A 10,413-nucleotide genomic window follows, 5' to 3' on the forward strand; every position below is an offset into this window, starting at 1 on the left:
TACGTATAGACGAATCTCTGGGAACCAGCCAGTGTAGCATCATATGGAGGACACTTATATTTTGTGAGTTTTACTTATGATTACTCACGAAAGGTCTGGGTATACTTTATATGTCACAAATCAGAAATTTTTGCAAAGTTTAAATTATGGAAAACTGAAGTGGAGAACCAAACCGGAAGAAAGATCAAATGTCTTAGGTCAGACAATGGGGAGTACATAGATTCAAAGTTTCAGGAATTTTGTGAGCAGCATGGGATAATGAGACATTTCTCGGTTCGTAGGACACCTCAACAGAACAAGGTAGCGGAAAGGTTGAATAGGACAATCATTAAGAAGGCAAGATATCATAGGTTGAATGCAGGGCTTGCAAAGAATTTATGGGCGGAAGCGGTTAACATGGCATGTTATCTCATTAATAGATCATCAAGGGTAGCACTAGAAGGCAAAGTATCAGAGGAAGTATGGACAGGGAATCAAGTAGATTACTCTCATCTTAGAGTTTTTGGATGTCCAGCCTACATGCACATATCTAGTGAGGAAAGATCAAAGCTGGATGCGAAGTCAAAGCATTGCATTTTTCTGGGTATCAGAAAGGAGTTAAAGGCTTCAAGCTTTAGGATCCTAAGAAAAAAAGGTGGTGATCGGCAAAGATGTGGTGTTTGACGAGAACATTATGCTACAATGTACTCAGGAAGAAAGAAAGGAACACCATATAGCAACATGTAGAAAGATGTTATGTAGGTGGAGCTAGAGACTCATGACTCTGATGATTCTAGCTCAAAGCACACGGAGCATCGCACTATAGCTGGTGGTAGAACGAGACGAGTCGTAAAAACACCCACCAGATACAGATTCGGAGATTTGATATCTTATGCGCTTATCACTAGTAGCAGAGACCCTACATCTTTTCAGGAGGCAATACACAGTTCTGAGAAGGACAAGTGGATGAGTGCTATGGCAGAGGAGATGGAGTCGTTGCATAAGAACCAAACGTGGGATCTAGTGAAACTTCTTGAAGGAGAGAAAGCTATAGGGTGCAAGTGGATATTCAAGAAGAAAGAAGCAATGTTAGAGAGAGAAAAAGTGAAGTTCAAGGCTCGGTTGGTAACAAAGGGGTATTTAAAGAGAAAGGAGATTGACTATGAAGAAATTTCTCTCCAGTGGTAAAACATACGTCAATTAGAGTGGTATTGGATTTGGTGGCACATCACGATTTGCAGCTGGAGCAAATGGATGTGAAGACTCATTTCTTCATGGAAATTTGGAGGAGCGGATTTTTATGTCACAATCTGAGGGATTTAGTCAGCCCGGATAAGAGCGATTGGTTTGCAAGTTGAAGAAATCGCTCTATGGATTGAACCAATCTCCTAGGCAATCGTACAAACGTTTTGATTCATATATGATTCAAAACGGATATAGGAGATGTGAGTATGATTGCTGCATATATGTGAAGAGCCTTGAAAATGAATCACTGGTTTTCTTACTACTATACGTAGATGACATGCTCATTGTTGCGAAGAAGATGAAAGAGGTTGACAAATTGAAGAGGCTACTAAGTAAAGAGTTTAACATAAAAGATTTGGGAGAGGCCAAGAAGATTCTTGGGATGGAGATTCATAGGGATAGAGCTGCAGAGAGATTATGATTGTTTCAAAGTAGCTATGTGGAGAAGGCGCTGGATAGGTTCAACATGAAGAATGCAAAGTCGGTGAGCACACCCTTAGCGCATCACTTCAAGTTATCCAGAACACACTGTCCAAAGATGGATGACGAGATCCAAGAGATGTCAAATGTTCCTTATACCAGTGCAGTTAGTTGTCTGATGTATGCCATGGTCTACACGAGACCAGATTTGGTGCAAATAGTTAGTATGGTAAGTAAGTTTCTCTCAAATCTTGGTCGACCACATTGGGATGCAGTAAAGTAGATTTTCATATACTTGAGAAATACAACTGATTATGACATCATGTTCAATAGAAAATCGAAAGATCCTTCAGTTGCTGGGTATATATATGCTGACTATGTAGGAGATTTAGATAACATAAGGTCTATATGATACGTGTTCACTATGATAGGAGGATCTATTTGTTGGAAATTTATGATACAATCTATTGTTGCATTGTCTACTACGGAGTCGGAGTACATGGCAACAGTTGAAGCAGCGAAGGAAGCTTTATAGCTTACATGGTTGGTCAGAGAACTGAGTGTTTAGCAAGATAGAGTCAAGTTGTCATGCGATAGTCAGAGTGCTATCTATTTGGTGAAGAATCAGGTGTATCATGCGAGAACCAAGCACATTGATGTGAGGTTTCACAAGATTAGAGAGTTGATTGCTTCCGGGGAAATTCAACTTGAGAAGGTTTACACTGCAGACAATGTTGCAGACATGCTGACAAAGCCAGTGACCATAGAGAAGTTCAAGCATTGCTTGAACTTAATCCATATCTCTAGATGCTAGAGGAAGGAAGCCCAGACGCAGAGATCCAGGTGGAGTTTTATTCATATACTCGTGTTCTTAGAAGGGGTGAATATTCGCCAAGGTGGAGATTGTTGAGGGGTGACTTATATTTGAATGAAGGCCAATGCAATGGATGCCATGAAAGAAAAATCTATTAAGCTTTTTCATAATAAAATTCTGTTACGATTTTATATAACAGAATTTTATTACGGATTTTCATAACAGAATTCTATTGTGATTTTTCATAACAAAATTCTATTATGATTTTACCGGGTCTGGGGTTTATGCATTATTTATAGGGATCATTGTAAACCTATTTTACAATAACAATCACAAGAATCATGTAATATGATTCTCTTGTGTAGAGAGAATTCTAATAAAGCTTCAGCATTTTTGTGGAGTAGGCATGTCGTCGAACTATGGTAACTCTTCTTCTTTCTCTTCTTCTCCTTCCTCGTGTTTCCTCTCTTTTTTGTTGGAGCAATCTAGGTGCCCTAGGTTTTGATGTTTGGGCAAAGGTTTAAGTTTGATTTATTGTTGTATTTGATATGCATTGTGAGTGTGCAGGATACAAGTACAACAAGGAAAATTCAAGTGTGATCTTGGCAAAGGAGAAAAGTCCAAGGATGAGTCATGGCGGTGTAAGTCCAAGTATGTAGTCTTGGCAACGTAAGTCCAAGTGTGCCTTGGCAATGGATGAAGTCCCGGAGGTGAGGAGCCTCTTGGTAAAGGAAGACCCGACAACAAGGACAAGGCTGAAGGAAGCTCCAGAAGGTAAGACGTGAAGGATAGGGAGATATCCTAGGGGCGCGAGGCTGATGGAGGAGGCTAGAAGGCTAGGTCTAGGTTGGTCGAGCGAGGATGAGTGCTGAATGATTGTACTCAGGGCAAAATCTTATGTTTTTAGGATTTACTATAGCAGTACTATAGTGACACTATAGCAGTACCGTAGCGATAATGTTGTGGCACTATAGCAGTCAACTGGTTAATGTAGCAGTCGATTGGTACATTATAGCAGTTGACTGGTACACTGCAGCAGTCGACTGGTAGCCAACCATTGGATAACGGTCGACTTCACTTAAAGGACCAGTTGACTGGAGTATACACTAGTCGACTGGTAGCGGGAAAACAACTTAGTGTTTTCCTCTCGAACTCTATTTAATAGAGCTCTGGGTGCTTGGGTATGATTGATGAAATAGAGGTAGTTAACCCCTATTAATAGTCTTCCAAAGCCTCCAAGCTCTTCTTGTGATATAAGAGTATCTGGATAAAGGTTGTCGTGAGGTTTCTCCACCGAGAAGGAGGTTTGAGCTAGCCGGAGGTTTCCGGGGAGTCATCCATCGACGGATTGGGATTGTCCGCCTTACGGACAGTCATGGAGTAGGAGCCTAATCTCCGAATCACATAAACGCCTTGTGTTACAGTTTGTTTTGGTTTATTGACTTTCCTTATTGTTTATAGGGTTTAGCTTTCTTCTTGTTAGTTTATATTTTTATTTTCCGTTGCATACTAACAAGTGTAGGAAGTGATGATTTGGGTGAGACGCTATTCACCCCCCCCTCTAATGGACGTTAAGGTCCCAACACTTTTGTGTGCCTTTGTCTTATTGCTCTGCTCGATCTCTTTCTCTATTCCTCTTCTTCCGCATGTTAGAGGTTGAGAGGTGTTGCCCCCTTCTTTGCGCAACATCATCTTTCTTCCTGACCACCGCCGACGGACTGAGATTGGCAGTATGGAGATGACGAGTTATGAAGGTTATGGAATTCTCCTTTCAGTCCATCGCCAGAAAGCTATAGAAGATGCTAGAGGAAGAAGCCGCATTGCTGGCTGGAGTCGAAGATGATGTCAGATACATAATCGATGAGCTTAGAAGCATCACCTCTTTTTTGACGACCATGTCAACTAGGCGAAATCTAGATGATCAACTACAAAATTGGGTGTGGGAAGTTAGGGAGGTGGCCTACGATACTGAAGACTTGATCGATGAGTTCGAGTGTCATCTCCAATCAACACCCTACAATGAGTGCAGAGTCAAAGGTTAGGGTGGTGGCCGTTCGAGCTCCTATCAACTAGTCTAACCCATGGGAAGCTCGTATAAGCATTGTAACTTGCTGCTGGTTGAACACTGCTTTTATTGAGCATTGAGGGTGCCTCCAACCTCATCTGAGGCACCTCTAAGTGCAAAAGTTATCCCTTGAGTTTCAAACTTAATTAATAAGCCCCGCAACTACAATCTTTATCTGCGTGAGGGTGCCTTCCAAGTGCTCTGAGGTGCCTCCGTGCCTTACACCATGGCACCTCTAACTATATGGGAGGCGCCTTTATGCCTTTCTGCATGGGTATTTGGCCAAGGCAGCTGAGGCGACTCCAATAGCACAGGAGGCGCCTTGAGCACTATTCACCTGAGTTCATCTTGTGCATCTTAGCTTCGTAAAGCTTGTTAGTCCAATATAAAAATATCTAACTTACAAAACAGACTTAGCGCAAATTAGAAACAGTATTATTAATTAAATCCTGTCTTTCTAAAACCAAGATCTAGTTATGGTTTCATTTTAAGCTTCTAAAATAGACCTAAACCCATTCTTGTATCACACTTTCCCATCGTTCCGACATCCATTTTAAGTATAATATTCTTATGGCTTAGGAGTAGTTAAGCTTTCATGCTCATCCGACACACAACTACCATCATGTCGTTTTACACATACTGCGGCCTTTTGCAATCAGCTTCTTACTCGGTCGCCTTATCAAATATCATACGTAACAACAGACTTAGGACATATCTTCACTCTTTACTTCTTCCTCCCAATAAAAACCTTGCTTATGGGCTTATTAGGTCCAGCCTTTGTGCCATTCTAGGGGTTGTTCCAGGCGTTTTTCAAGAGTTAAAGGATCTTAGGTCAATTATAACACAAACTATTTTACAAAGCTTCTAAACCCCTCCCCTTGAGTATCTTGATTAATAATTACTTAGCCATAGAAGTCTAGCTCTGATATATCTATCATTTACAACTGAGTTTGTTTATCCAGTAAAGTCCATATTAAGCAATTTAAGATCTTAACGGAAGAAATAGAAAAATTGAAAGAACAAAACAGGAGATTAAACCTGAGTATTCAAACTCTAACAAAGGAAGTGATTCAAAATCACCCCTTAACAAATCAACAGGTACAGGATCTAGTGTTTAAAATCGTGGAACAACCAAAGTTAGTTGAAAAACAGGCAATCCAAATTTCTAAAGAATTGAAGAAGAAGCTTGGTGAATTAAAGTTTCTATTACAGAAGGTAGAAAAGCTTGTCTCATGAGCTATATAAATACCAAGGCCACAAATAGCTACAAAGAAGCCATCAAAGCAACTGAAGAAATCGAAGCACCAACGGTTGGATTCTTAAAACCAACACAAGCAAGAGAAGGAGTAACTGTAGCAACCAAAGCAGTAAAACAATACTCAGCTCCAGCTTCTTGTCAGTATTTTGGAAAAATTGGAACACTTTGAGGAAAAACTTCAGAGGTTAGAAGCATCAAAGAATCCTCTAACATTACCTGCTGAAGTTATTAGCAACCTCAACGAAAAGATTAAAGCGCTAAAAATTAGTGGCAAGTCAAGAGAAGCAAAAGGGAAGCTACTTATTTTCAAAAATCTGAAGTCATGAATCGAACAGACCCTCCTGTATCTGTTGGAATGTATACTAAAAGTCTAGCTTTTTGTATAAATATTTATTTAGAAATAGAATTACATTGGTCAAATGTCTATATTTATGCTAAGTGTAGTTGCCCGTTTAATTTATATTGTAGATAACATGGTGTGAGGAGACACACAGAAGTTCATGTTATCAGTTCCTTATAAATTATAAACAGTTGCTCACAACCAAAATGGAATGGGACAAACCATTGGAGTGGTTGTAGGGTAATTAGGTATTAGTTTATCTTGACGAATAAATTACACTAGTACACTATGAGTGTATTGAGCAGGACCATTTGAGGTAGTTTCTTTTTATACTGACTATATAAAAGAACAAAATCTCTGTTATTATGGAAGTGTGTACTTTTAATCATGATATAATAACAAGCACGTATATTTAATATTTATTTCTTTAATTTATCAGAGGGTGTGATTTAGCTCGTTAAATCAATTGACCCGATAAGTTGGGAAATGATATTATTTATATGGTGTGTTGTTGATTATAGAATGAAATTGTGTCCTAGTAATCTAGGTTGATGATGCCCCCTTGAGGAGCTCATAAGGATTGTCATGTAAACCCTGTAGGTGGACTTAGTCTGATATGATGATAAGGTTGAGTGGTATTACTCTTAGAGCTAGATATTAATTAAGTGAGTTGTCAGTAACTTATTTAATTAGTGGGCATTCAATATCTTAAACACAGGGAGACTAACACACTCATGATAAGAAGGAGCCCATATAGTAATATGGGATTGGTGCGGTAGTACAATAACAACTCTTTAGTGGAATGAGATATTATTGATGAACTTGAGTTGGGTGTTCGGGGTGAACACAGGAAGCTCAAGCTCATCGGGAGACCAAAACCAATTCCTCCTCTCGGTCCCTATTGTAGCCTCTTATTTATAAAGTCTTATATCCACCCAAACTCAACTTCTTACCCACCTTAAGGTGGCCGGCCAAGCCAAGCTTGGAGCCTAAGCTAGGGTCGACCAAACCAAGGTTAGATGGGTTCAAGTTGTGGCTGGCCTTAGCTTGGAGCCCAAGCAAAGGTGGCCGGCCACATTGAAATCAAAAGGGAGTTTTAAAGTTTGAAATATTTCCTTTTGTGGAAGCCATGATTTTAAAAGAGAGTTTTAAAATTTTAAAATCTTTCTACAAAGAATTAAGAGAAAAATTTGATATCTTTCCTTATTTCTAGTTAAGAGAAAGATTTTAATTTTTGATAAAATTTTCCTTTTTGTAACCATCCACATGTTTTAAAAGAGAGCTTTTAATTTATAAAATTTTCCTTTTATAACCAACCATGAAGGGATTTAAAGAAAGAAATTTTTTAATTAAAATTTCTTATTGGAAACAAATAAGGAAGTTTTAATTTCATGTTTAAAACTTTCCTTTTTTGGATTTAAAGGGGTGGCCGACCATGACAAGAAGAAAAGGAAGTTTTAATTTTTTTATTTTAAAACTTTCTTTTTTAGTCATTGGCAAGGAATATAAGGAAGTTTTAATTATGTTTAAAACTTTCCTTATTTTTCAAGACGAAGGAATATAAAAGAGAAGGAGGGGGTGCCTCACCAAAATGCATACATCTTCTATTCCTCTCCTCTCTTCCTTGGTGGTGGTCGGCCCTTTGCTCTTCCTCTTCTCTTCATCTTTGTGGCCTGCGGCATCAAGACTTGAAGGTTGGATTGGTGGTCGGTTCATGCTTGGAGAAGAAGGAGAAGAAGGAGGCATTGTTTCCTAGCATCCCTTGGAGCTTGGTTCGTGGCCAAACTTTATCATCTCTTGGAGAAAGTTGGTGGCCGAAACTTGGAAGGAAGAAGAAGCCTTGGGTGGATTCTCATCTTGGTAGATCATCGCCCACACGACGCCCGAGATAAGAAAAGGAATACAATAGAAGATCAAGATGTCTATAAGCTACGAAAGGTATAACTAGTTATAAGTTTCCACATCATAACTAATGCATCCTTTTTGTATAGATCTTGTAAAACCAAACACAAGAGGTTATCGATTTTAATTATCATTTTTGTTATCGATATTTATTTCGATTTCATATTTCAATAATGTGTTTCTATTGAAGTTTCTGTAGTTAAACCTAGTTTACTGTGAGAAGTTTAAATATCCGATTTCTTCGAAAGGCTTTATCTAGGCAGTGGTGGATGATCTCATACCCAATAAAGCCTAGTGCCTCACCGCGTTTGACCTGGAAGTCGATCCTTGAAATAGATATTTAATCAACTTCTGTAATATGGTTTAACTTAGGAAGATCACATCGGTTGAACTTGAAGAAAGAATGTTAAGTTTCGTTCCCAATTCAAGTTTAACTTCTAAAGAGAAAATTTGGATTAATAATGTTAAGCATCGTTTGCAATCTAAATTTAACTTTAGTAGAACACATGGGTAGCTATGATAGTTCTATGCTTGTACAAATTTTTATACAAGGGAACTAGGACGATATTCCGAGTAACAACCAACAATATCTACAATAAGAAGAATAGAGGAAACCACACCACTTTTTGAAGATCAAATAAGAGATTATAGAAGAAATCATAGAAGAAGATATGTTGCTCAACAAGCAATTTAAAGAGCTGCCAGAAGAACTAGAGGGAGCAACTATAGTCAAACCCTTGAGCAGCAACTGAACCCTCAGGTACAATTAAGGCTTTCTATGCATGAAAGAGCAGCATTAGTACCAGCGGAGGTTCTATACCATTCCCGGAGAGACGATGCATATCACAGAGTATATGTTCACAGAGTAGAAGAAGCTATGTTGGTCACTAGTAATCAAGAGTATCGATCATTTATATAGCCAGAAAGTTTTGAACAACTCCGTCGGAGTGGCATGCAATTTATTCACATGGGAGTCATTCAAATAAGAATCCAAATATTACATCAAAGAGAAGAAGGTACAATGGCCCTTGTGGTGTTCAGAGATAACAGATGGACGGGAGATCAATCTATCTTTGCAACTATGGAGATTGATTTAACAAATGGCAACCAACTCGTGTATGTTATTCCTAATACTATGTTGACTATTGCTGATTTCTATAGGAATATACGAGTCTCCATCCTAACAAGAGGATATGAAAGTTGGTAGAATGGTGAAGCTAACTTACTAATAACACGAGGAAAAGTTGGAAGATTATCCAACACCCCCAATGTTGGTTTCTCCTATGAGGTAAGGAATGTTGTTGATTACTTGGCAAGCCATGGTGTTTAAGCTTTACCCGGGAGATCTTACAGCACAAGGAATGTAATTAATCAGAATTGGATTATCCGACAGTCAACTGTCCATATTCCTATGCAGCCTGCACGGGTTTCTACAAGTAATATCCTTGATGACACCATACCAATTCATTTTGATAATTATGATGCAGCAGCAACAATTGACGGCCCTAAATATAACTTCAAGGATAATGAAGTTGATAGTGATGAAGATGAGGCCAAATTACAAACAATTGTCATTCTCATTCATAAACCAGAACAAAAATTGATAGTCAAAAAATTATGGTCATCAACAGTTTTGTCATCACGAAAAACACTAGGAGCAGCTGGTTGTGATCTAGCAATTCATAGGGCACAAGATATCCCAAAATGGAGCAGAGCACTTTTGAATACTGGCATTTGTATTAAAATTCCTCAGGGCACCTATGCCAGAATTGCTCCTCATTCAAGTGTCTCTTTTCAAAAAGGGATACTTATTGGAGGAGGAGTCATTGATGCTGACTATACAAGGGAGGTAAAAATTGTAGCCTTTAACATGACTAATACTGGTATCTTCTTGCAGAAAGGCGAATGTATTGCTCAACTTCTATTTGAACACATTACAACACCAGAAGTTATGGAAGTTGAAAGTATAGATGAAACCCAATGAGGAGATCAAGGGTTTGGCTCAACATCAGTCACTCAACAAACACCTCCACCTTACCATCAAGATATTAAAGAAAAAATGAAAGTTGTGGTACAAGAGCAAGTAGAAGTCTCAAGAGCTAAATCTTTGGCTGCATGTTTTATTCCTTCATATGCCAGCTCAAGCTATTCAACTCCTAGAGGAGAAGATGACCCCAAAACCTGGTATAGTACTATTCTTGAACCAGAACAGTCGTGGGATGATATTTTCCATATGCTTGTACCAACATCGGCGCCTGAAAAATCATGGGAAGAATTAATGAAGGTACTTTGTCCTGAAGAACAGCAATCACGTCATAATTATTTGTTTACATTACAAACAGAAGAAGAAGATGATTACCTTGAATATATGCAATATTTGGTTGAACAAG

The sequence above is a fragment of the Zingiber officinale genome, chromosome 2A (assembly GCF_018446385.1).
Source record: "Zingiber officinale cultivar Zhangliang chromosome 2A, Zo_v1.1, whole genome shotgun sequence".
Lineage (NCBI taxonomy): Eukaryota > Viridiplantae > Streptophyta > Magnoliopsida > Zingiberales > Zingiberaceae > Zingiber > Zingiber officinale.